The following is an 11,241-nucleotide window of genomic DNA, read 5'->3' as shown; positions in this document are numbered from 1 at the left end:
AGTTGAACGTCGTTCTTGTTTAGTGAATGCTTTGTAGAGCAACATCCTCTATGATTTCTGCCCAGACAAGGTCTATCAAGGGAAAAACTCAATGCTGTATGTTCACAAATTATAGCCGAAAAATTTAATGAACAGAAGTAAGTCAAACTGTTTTGGACACTTTTTTGATCATGAGTAATAATTGGGACTGGTTTAGGGGTGTCACCAAACAGAAACTCGACTTGCAGTTCTCCGAACACCTCAATTTATCTGACATTACAGGAAAAGAAGGCCATGTGATAACTGTGGTTTCCCTCTTCAGAAGTCTAACTTCCTGCTTTAGTTTTAACAACACAATCTGAACTGCAGTTTAACTGTTTGACTGCTGCTATAATTTTTGTAATTATGAATTTTTCTGATCAAAATATTGTTCCAATAGTATCTTCTTCCTATTCATGTTTCAGCGTTAGATTGGTTGTTTTTTGTTTTTTGATTTTAGTTTGACATGTGAAAACTAGATAGGAGTTTATGGAACATAATTTGCGGTTTAAAGCTTTGTTCAGCCCCTCCCCGTCTCCCCACCAGAATTGCACAAGCACAGTCGACGGGGGCTGACGGTGTATTTCGACAGCTTATCAGACTCTGGTCCTCTGGTATGCTAGGATAACAAGTAAAATGCTCAAAGATTAACCAAAGCAAATTTTGTGTTAACTTTGATGATGTGTCAACCAAAAACTACAAACCAACTTCCACCAGCCTTTAAAACTACTCCATTATTGCAACATATGAGCAACTTTCTGACAAATCAGACCGTAACATTTTCTTAGAGATTTTGAGCATAAGCTGAGTAATGAAACAGTTCACTGTCAATGTTTAAACTCTGATAGTTATTCAAAGTCTGACTCTTTTGGCTTAGACTTGAAGTCAAAATACTTAAACGTCTGATCCAAAAATTAATATGATGTAAAGAACTACAGTATAACCTTTGTTTGAACCATTATGGACTTTCTTTGAGGTTTGAGTTGGTTCGATGGTGTGAATTCATTCTTCTGTTGTCTGACATATTACAAAATTCCTGGCACAAGCAATGCCGTCTTGCTCTTTACTACATGTGGCTAATCATGGGTTTTACCTGCACCAACCAACATGCTGCAGCTGTATGGAGGTAGATTTGTTTCTTAATTATTCAATCAAAACAAATTTCACTTCAATCAAAAAAAATGATTTCAATCAAAGAAAAAAGTGTTTGAATGCAAAAAAATATTTGAAACTCAAAAAAATGCATTTGAACACTGTTTTTCTTTGATTGGAAATTTTTTCTTTGATAGAAGTGAAGTTTTTTTTGTTTGAAGCAACTTTTTTGATTGAAGTAGTCTTTTTGTGTTTGGTCCATATTATGGATAGGACATTTGTGTCTTTATCATTTAATCAAAAAAGAAGTTGCTTCAAAAAGAAAAAAATATTATCAATAAAAAAAATCACAACTTTTTCAATCAAAGAAAAAGTGTTTGAATGCAAAAAAGATATTTGAGACCCCAAAAATTGCATTTGAACACTTTTTTTTGGATCGAAAATATTTTTGATTTGAAGTGATTTTTTTTTTGATTGAAGTGAAAAAAGTTTTGAAGTCTTTTTTTTTTTTTGATTGAATCATTTTGACACAAACATCGGATGCTTCCCCGTTGGTCAGCCCAGAGTCAGACATGTTTGACAAGTGTCTACACCAACGTCTACAGCCCCCTGACTTTGTCCAAAATGGTCTTGTTTGTTTGTGCTGCATTAGTGCTGGTTTGTGCAAAAAAAAAATCGTTTGTGCTGCTTTAGTTTTGGAGATATAATGGGTTAATTATGACACGATGATGTCACGCAGCTCCCCGACTTTGTTGACGTTCGCGGTGGAGTGAGCGTCGTTTTCGTGAGGACAAAGTGTGACGTTCCTGCTTTGGAGCTACTGGGCCACGCCATTATATGTTGAAACAGTAGCAATATCAGCTAAAATTACACACATCACCCTCAACTAAAACAAGTGAACTAGGAAAACTTGCACAGAGCCTCAAAACTGGAAAAAACACCCGAACCAGGAACGTCACACTTTGACAAGACATTTTGTTGGTTTTTTCAGGTGTGGTTTTGTGGACCTAAACCATGTTTTATTTTTAGAGACGACCTTTCCCCAAAAAAGCACCAGCCAGGTTTTCAAACTAGTGACATGTATTATCAATATTAACAGGAGAGTAAATGGAATTCTGACCCAAAATTTGGAGGTTAGCATTTCACTGGAAGCACAGTTACTAGACAGATGAATAAATGTTTAAGTCATTAACGAAGTTGGTACCTCTCAAATGTTAAAAATAGCCTACTAGTAAAACTGCTTCTTGTTAATCATAGCTGGGCCAGATACTGCGATATAGAGTAAGACAGATTATATAGAAACATCAGTTTTTTTTCAACAGTTTAATGTGAGAAGGCTTTAAAGGGGATGCAACCTTTTTTTCTTTAGGGGCATCACAATTTCCAGAAGTCTTAATTAAACATCTGTGATTTTCTGACACTGTTGCTATGGACATGAACAGAAATTATCTAAATCCTCACCCACAGGGATTTCCTGGTCCCCACTTGTTGAGGTGAACAAAATCCACGACTTCCAAAGGTTTCTTTTCCTCTGGTCTGGTAGCACCTACCGTGCTGCAGCGCCAGCATCAGCCCTCTGATCGTGCATCGATGCGATTAGAGTGGTTGGTGTCGGGCTCAAACGCTCTGCAGACTTGAGTGTCTCAGAGCCACCACAGCCTCCCATGGCTTATATGAAGTCATTCAGGACGGCCACACCGACGGAGCATCGAGGCTCATGCTTCGACCCAACCTCTTGCCAACTTTGGGTGGCGAGGGTGAACTTTTGCACGCTGCTGAAGTGGAAATGGGTTTCACGGCCACCAATAAAATAAATGGATCCCTGGAGGTGAACGCAACCGCAGAACTCTGGAAAAGTTTGATCATTCTTATATACTGTCAGCCAGCGGTCAGTTTGCACGTTGTATAACTCGATCTTATCATTTGGAAGATGGTCCTCAAAGCCACTGATAGTAAACAGCAGCTCGGCAGGCAGGCGTGTGCGTGTGGGGGGTCTCTCCATGCTGGAGTCACGCAGGATTTCCATGGTGCTGATCACCATATTCACACAGTCCAGGTTGTTCCTTACAACATCATCTTTGCTCACAATTTCAACCAAGTACTCAATGGGTATTAAGAGCAGGCGGATCTGGACAGAAATAAGAACATTTGCAGATAGAGACTACATAAGTGATAACAATTAACACAGACTTGTACATTAGCCCTTACAAGGCCAAAACTCTAACTTGTGTTTCATCATTAAATGGTCTGTTGGTGGTGGTAGATACTTTATCTGCCACTTCAACTCATAAAACTGTAGTTTCAGAACTTCTGAACTGCATATCAATCATTAATAGTTTATTTAATGTCCTGCCTTGACTTACGCTGGGCAGCAATGTGGTCAGGTGGCCCCTGCGTTCCTCAGGGGCAAAGCCGATACAGCGGAGGATGGCCTCAAAAACAGCACTTTCCTGCCTCACGTTCAGCTCATCCTTCTCTATGAGATACGTCAGCTCCTCCACAGACAGCTGCACTAACTCCTGGGAGAACCTTGCAATCTCCTCGAAGTGAAGCAGAATGTAAAGGTAGGCTTGCTCGGGATACTGGGAGTGTTCTGCCAGCCTCCAGGTGACGATGCAGCTGTCGGAGCTAAGGTTTTTCTGCAGGAAGTCACAGCAGGCCTGAATGATGCTTTTGACGTCGAAGTGCTGCCAACAGATCCAGCACGTTGTCCTCCGTCACTGTGACGGAGCTGGTGTAGGCGTTCTCCAAGATGAGGCTCATTACTTTTGCCGACACATCCGGGAAGCTGAAGACCTTCTGTGTTGGGTTGCTGGAGAACAGGTCATTGCGGGATCAATTTCAGGTTATGGAGGTAGAACAGTCTCAATAGTCACAAATGCACAGGTCAAGATTCACACTTGGACAAGATACACAGATGTATTTCTGATGCACACACAAATATTAACTAAAACCTCCAGACACAGAGACAGTTTGTTCCCCCAAGCTGTTGCTCTGATGAACTCTCAACACTCAGGCCAACACACAGCCAAAGTTCCGGGGGTCGCCCTCGGGACCGGGCAGACCGGCGAGACAGTTCGGGGGGGGGGGGGGGGTTGCCCTCGAGACAGGGGCCGATGCGTCGTCCGGGACCACCGCCGACACAGGAGCAAGCTGGGGGGGTCGTCGTCGTCGTTGGGCCCACCCAGAGCCAGGCGTGTTACCTGGAAGGGGGACTCCTCCTCCTCGACCCAGCGCATGTTCTTCGCCGACTCAAGAACTCAAGCAGCATGATGAGCTCTCCCGCTGGGTCCATCTGGTTGGTCCGTTGTCAAGGTGTGGTTTAGTTGAGGACCCAAACGCAGGAGAGCGGGAGGCAGGAGTTCCAAAATCTGGGTTTATTAAGCAAAACCAAACCAAAAACACGGCAGAGCAGGATCAAAAGCAGAACAAAAACAGGAATCCAAAAATATAGATATAGATATGGAGGGAGCAAAAAGTACGGACCAACACGGAGCAGGGGAAAGACAAGACTAGATATACACAGGGGATAACGAGACAGGTGCAGACAATCAGGGCAGATGGGAAACAGGAGGGACAGAACTGAAACTCAAAAGCTGGGGGAAGTGTCAAACCCTGACAAGATCACGTTATTCCAGCCAGATCCCCCCCATCCCATGAGGCGCCCCAGTATCCTTCTTAACCTGAGAAGTGAGCAGGCCGCGTTTTTCACCAGACAGGGTGGGGATTCTTCAGCGGGACGTAGCGCGTGGAAGGATCACGTTATTCCGGCCAGATCCTCCCCCCATGGATGGATGGACGTTTTCCTTTCTAAATGTTTCAGAGACCTTCATGTGGCAGCTTAACATTGTTCATAAGAACATGACTTCTAAAATGAGGCAACAAAAGCCATCTTGCATTGATGCACTGAATATTAAAATGCAGAGCCTTAAATGAAGAAAGTCAAGATCATCATATATTATAAATCATCCACAGATACTTCACCTTACGACGTAAGGCTTACGTCATTATTGTTTACAGTTTTGGAAAGGCTAAGACAAAGAATGATCTCTTTCAATTTCCTTTGCTACTACAACAACGCTGGACATGAAATGATGAAGACGCTTCGTGCCGGACAGGGCAGAGTGAAATTCTCTGAATTCTATCAGAAGTAACAACTAAGTTTAAGCATCGCTTTGGGCAAGCGAGTAGCCACAGTGGGGACTCCGTCACGCTGGATCACTGGGAGAAAAATCCTCAACTTTATCCCTGTGGGTCTGCAGTGAAGGCAGGAAAGCAAACATGTACTGTTGAAACAAGGAAACTGGGTTGTTATTTAAGTCTAAGCCTCATTTAAAGTCTGAAATGGACAGAAAATAAAATCTATTTTATTCTATCTAACAACTTGCAAAGAAATTTGAAGATCTGAATGTTTTGTTTTTTGTTGTTTTGCATTTCATAACCAATGACATTTTCTATTGCTTGCACCTAACATAGTAGAAAATGAAAGTAAAGTAGAAGAAACTTAAAATTGAAACTAAGACTGGACCAAGCAAACTAGAAGAGCTCCTAGAAGTTTGTGGCATTTTATTTTCATGTATTTTTGTAAGTACATGAAGATAAAATGCCACAAATTTTACTTAAGCGTGTAAGAATAGTCACACATACACACATTAGAAAAAAGGAGAAGTGCACAAGAAATTCAAAAGAAATTTTCAAAAGGTACGATGTTATGCATATTTAATTTAGCTGCCCGACTTACTGTATCTAGAACATTTAAAATATCTTCAATAGTCTTCATGCAACCACATTTCAACCATAACGTCTGATAAATTAACAACTGGTGAGACACAAAGAGTCTTGAAAAGGACAAAACTAAGCTTCAAATGCAAAACATTAGAGAGATAAAAACAGCAAATAAATATCTCAAAAGTATATTTATAGGGAGTTTAAGACTTTTTAAAGCTCCTTTCACACAAATGTGTTAGTTTGTCAGTGTTGGTTGTAATCAGTGTTATGTAATAATTTTGGAGTAAATTTCATCAAATGTTAGTGGTATATTTTAGGTGCGACATGCTTTCCAACACATGCAGTGTTAAATTGGCCATGTACTACTTTCAGGTGAAGAAGCGTCTTTCAGTTTCTGCAGACGCCAGTCTTATGTTTAATTAAACCTGCTTGCACTCTGAGTCATACCCAGATAGAATTTTATCAGAAGCTTACAATAGGCCTATGATCTTTATCGCTCTATGGTCACATCTTTGGATGAGTAACAGTGCAAACATGCGTGTGAAGGAATTTTCACAGTTGTTCCTGGAGGGAAATTAGATAACCAGGATACTCTTGAGTAAAGTGGGAATTTTACAAAAGGTGCTAAGATCGGGGAGCGTCATGTTTATTATATGACCATGCAGCTTTTTGATCACACGCTATGAAGATGAACTACAATCAGAATCAGAATCGCTTTTATTGCCAGGTAAGACAGCACACATGAGGAGTTTGTCTTCGGTTCACTTGGCTCTCTTAAGTGAAAAAAAAGAAAGAATGGTTTCGGCCATGGCGCCAAGAGACTTTTCTTTAAGTTGCAACATGATACAGGTGTGTACCGATTTTCGTGCATGTACGTCAAACCGTATTGTGGGGCTTGAGGCGCAATGTTTTCTAGGGGGCGTTGTTGAGTCATTAGGCCACGCCCATTAATGCAAACCATTAAATATCACATTTTTTGCCAGGCCTGGCTTGCGTGCAAAATTTGGTGACTTTTGGGGCACGTTTAGGGGGGCAAAAAGGAAAAATAAAAACGAGAAAAACCAGGAAAAAAAAATTCCTACAGATACAATAGGGCCTTCGCACTGTAAGTGCTCGGGCTCTAATAATATACAAAGTAGGTAAAGAGTAGGTAAAATAATTTAATCATCTAACTGTGATTTGTTCGGGTTTCAAATCAACATCTTAGGGTATTTTCTGTTTTTAGCACATTACTTCAAGTATTATGTCACTTTTAACCCTTTAAAGGGGACCTATTATGGCATTTAATGTATATTTTAAACAGGCCTTGAATGTCTTAAAAACAATCTAAAGCTTGTTTTTTCTACATAAAACAGAAATTCAGCCTGTGGGCCATGTCTCTAGTTTTACCGCTTCTAACCCCATTTTCTGTGCTGGATTCTGAGGGGAGGGGAGGCTATGATAATGAGGCTCTGTGCTGATTGGCTGCTTGAATGACGTGTAGCAGGGGAGGGAACAAAGCCTCGCTCCGGGCTGAAGAGCCGGCTGCGTACACAAAGCGTGTCCCATGCGAGGGAGCCGCAGCGACAAAATAAATTCCATTGCTTTATTTTTTTTGTATTGGACTGTCCAAACTGGCCGCGAGTTTAACGGTTTCAGTGTGGACAGAGAGCGTCCGATGTCACGCAGCTCGACGCGATAGTCGGACGCTTGCATGCATTTATGACACGGTTGTTATTATTTTTAAAACTTTAATCCATTTTAGTGACTTTTTATTTTATATTATTTATTATTCATCTTAAGTCTGGTATAGATTTCTTTAAAATTTTACACTTTTAGGCATTTTTTACTTTCTTTTAATCTTTTAGTTTTTAGCTCCAGTGTCTCCTCAGGGGGGTCGTCCACACTGGGAGGTGTGTCTGCTCCGCCCATGGGGGTGTCGTCATGGGGATCCCTCAGGCCTGGGTAGCTGGGGGCGGGACTCCACCTTCTGTGTGGGGTCTGCCCTGGTCTGTCCGGGTTGGGGGGGTCTCTGTGGCGATGCTCCTTGTGGTCATGGTCGGTGGAGCCTCTCGGTGTGGATGGCCACCCATAGGTAGTGTTTTTCCTCACCTGGATCGTTAGTGCTAAGCCATGTCACCAGTCCACTTACTGTGTGTGTGTGTGTGGGCGTGTGAGTGTGTGCACATGTGTATGAGTGTGAGTGAGTGTGTGTGTACGCGTGGGGGGTGGGGGTGGGGTCGTATGGGATGTTTTAAATTGTTTTATTGATTGTTATTTTATTCTGCATGTAAAGCACCATGTGTTGCATTTATATTGTATGATTTGGTGCTATATAAATAAATAAAGTTTGAAGTTTGAAGTTTGAAGTTTGAAGAGGGATCCGGGTCACCTCGTCTTCACACTAATTCACACAGGAAGATTTAATTGAATTCTTAACAGGTACACCACAGTTATTTACTCCGATTCCTCATCATTTAATTTCTTATGTTACAAGACAAATGAATCATGTTAACTGTAAAGAAATCCCAACACTGAATTTCCGTCATGGTATCAATCATTAATATGTGTGCAGACAAGGTAAAAAAAAACAAAAAAACAACACTGAATTTTCACAAATGGCAACTTTATTGTTAAAAAAATAAAAGAACATAAGTTGTATATAAATAACATTTATTCACTATTGCTGGCTCAAGGAAGGACCGTGCGTCTTCTGAAGGTGTCGTTGAACAGCTTCAGGTGCATTGCTTGGAAGATCTGAAACCATAAACAGAAGAAAAAATGTATTACAGATAGAGCTCCAGTGTTACCTAACACTCCGTTAGGGAACACTGGAGCCACCGGGGCTCCTCACCGGTCCGGTCCGGTCCAGTGAGGAGCCCCGGTGCTCCGGAGCTAAGCTAAATACTTAGCCCATGCAAAGATCATACTTGTAGACAAATATAAATAACATAAAAAAATAACGTCACTTACCGCTGACTCGTGTGCAGTTGCCGGATCCGTACTGTGGGCACTGATCCTTTTATGAGGGTAAGTGTCGATGCAAAACCTAATTTTTACTGTCCCCTCGCTGTGGAAGCAGCCACCGCTTCTAAACAATGGCGGAGCTCCAGCCGGCGGAGTTGGTTGTGGGCGTGGTTTCAGCAGCGGAGGCCGAAATCAGCCGAAATCAGCACCTATCGTTACGTAACGATAGGCGCAGATTCTGAACGGCTCGTAGAAATCACGTGACACTGGAAGATTCAGCCGGGCGGGGGGTACAGACCCTGCAGAATTTCGTGGGATTTCACCTTTTCTGTGTTGGCAGAGTGAGGGGAGACCACTTTATATATGTTAAAACAAGAAAAAACTTGTTTTTCATAATAGGTCCCCTTTAATGCCTAACGCATGAAATGATACACAGAACTTCAAATTTCTTATTTGAATTTTTTATTATATATTGAAATTAAAAATACCCCTAATTTTGTCTTTATGAATACAGTGGGTAATTGTATGTGTTTTTTTAATCATACAAAGTATTATTAGAGCCCGAGCACTTACAGTGCGAAGGCCCTATTATATTTGTAGGAGTTCTCTTTCATAGCATTCGTTTCGTGTCTCACATTGGGAACGCCCTTGGCGTGACCTCACGCTGAGGGCGTTCCCAATGTGAGACACTCACTCATGCTACTCAGAGAACCGAGGTTACGCAAGTAACCTAAAGTTCTCGTTGTTTTTCTCGTTTTTATTTTAATTTTAATTTTTACGAAATTAGGGCCTTTTTGCCCCCCTAAACGTGCCCCAAAAGTCACCAAATTTTGCACGCAAGCCAGGCCTGGCGAAAAATTTGATATTTAATGGTTTGCATTAATGGGCGTGGCCTAATGGCTCAACAGCGCCCCCTAGAAAACTCCCACTAGGGGAGTTTTAACTGCCATTGTTTATCTATTTATTGCTTGCGATCATGCTCTGGGCCTCTGGAAAGCATCTAGAGACAAGTGGTATTGTTATAGATGCTCTATAAATAAAATAAAATTGAATTTAATGATTTATGCGTGCAGAGAACTTTGGTACAGAACTCGTGAAGTATACAGCAAATGTTTCAATTTCTCCTGTCACCTTTTTATTCCATGTATTGTTTTAATTTCATCACTAATTATCAAATAGTTATTTATTGTTATATGTATTGATGTATAGGTGCACTGCTGGCTTTATACCTTGAACTTTGAACCTTATTTAAAGTGGTCAGAGTTTTATAGCCTAGGATAAACTTGTTTCTTCTGTATTTTACTCATAAAAACTCAGTTCTTTGTGTCGCTGGCACGACAGGAGATGGCTTTCGTATAGCATACGTGGTATAAAACACATAGTAAGAGCCAATGTAAAACAGGCGGTGTGAAATAAGGAAGGCGTTTTAACAAGCAATAAAACGATATTTTCAACAGTGCTTCTGCAGGTATGAACTGAAGAGAGGACAGGTGCTGTGTTGGTAAGGCAAAGCAAGTTTATTTATGTAACACATTTCTTGTACAAAACAATTCAAAGTGCTTTAAATATTTTTTTATGCATTAAGAAGTAAAAGAGTTTAAAAGCAGAAATCAAAGACAGACAGACAGACAGACAGAAGTTAAAAAGAATTAAACAAATGAAACGCAAGAATTAAAGGTTGTAGTGCATTATGGTGGATTACTGAAATTCAGCAGTAAATAAAGTTTTCAACCTCAACTTAAAGCAAAACAGACTTTCAGCAGCCATAATGTAGTAGATGATGTAAATGGGAAACTCTTTGTAAAGGATATTTATTCTTTACTCATAGTAGTTAGCTGAGCTTTTTTAGATTTAAAGGGAACAGCTTATTGTCAATATCAGCTATGACCAACTCTGTTACAATCAGTAGTTAAGTTAATGTGTAACATCATTGATCGCTCGAATATGCAGATGCACAAGAGGAACTTTTTTCGTTTTTGAGCCTCATATGATTTTTGATAAAGGAGCTTGAGTACATCAACAAAATGGTTCATCTGTTAGTTGAAAATAAAAAAAAAAGTACTTCAGGCCCCTTGCAGAATAAAGTGCAGTGAAGACCACTTTTTTTCACAGACAATAATAAAACCCAGCCTCACCTCAATGTTTATGTGTGTATGATGGCCACATGACAACACGTACACACATTTGCACGCTCACGGGGCCACATGCTGCAGAAAGATGGATCTTTCTTTACCCAGCAAGTGTAATGCCTCTCGACACAAACTTCTCCATTAACGTTCTGTTCACTCGTCCACTAACTCTCAAACCTTAACTGACCCTCTCACCTACCACACCTGAGAGCATACCTGCAAAGAAGTTCCCATGGAGTGCTCAGGTATCATATACGTACACACACACACACACACACACACACACACACACACACACACACACACACACACACACACACTTGTTTGA

This window comes from Cololabis saira, chromosome 13, assembly GCF_033807715.1.
Source record: "Cololabis saira isolate AMF1-May2022 chromosome 13, fColSai1.1, whole genome shotgun sequence".
Lineage (NCBI taxonomy): Eukaryota > Metazoa > Chordata > Actinopteri > Beloniformes > Belonidae > Cololabis > Cololabis saira.
The sequence above is the reverse complement of the archived record's forward strand: the minus strand, read 5'-3'. Positions refer to the sequence as shown.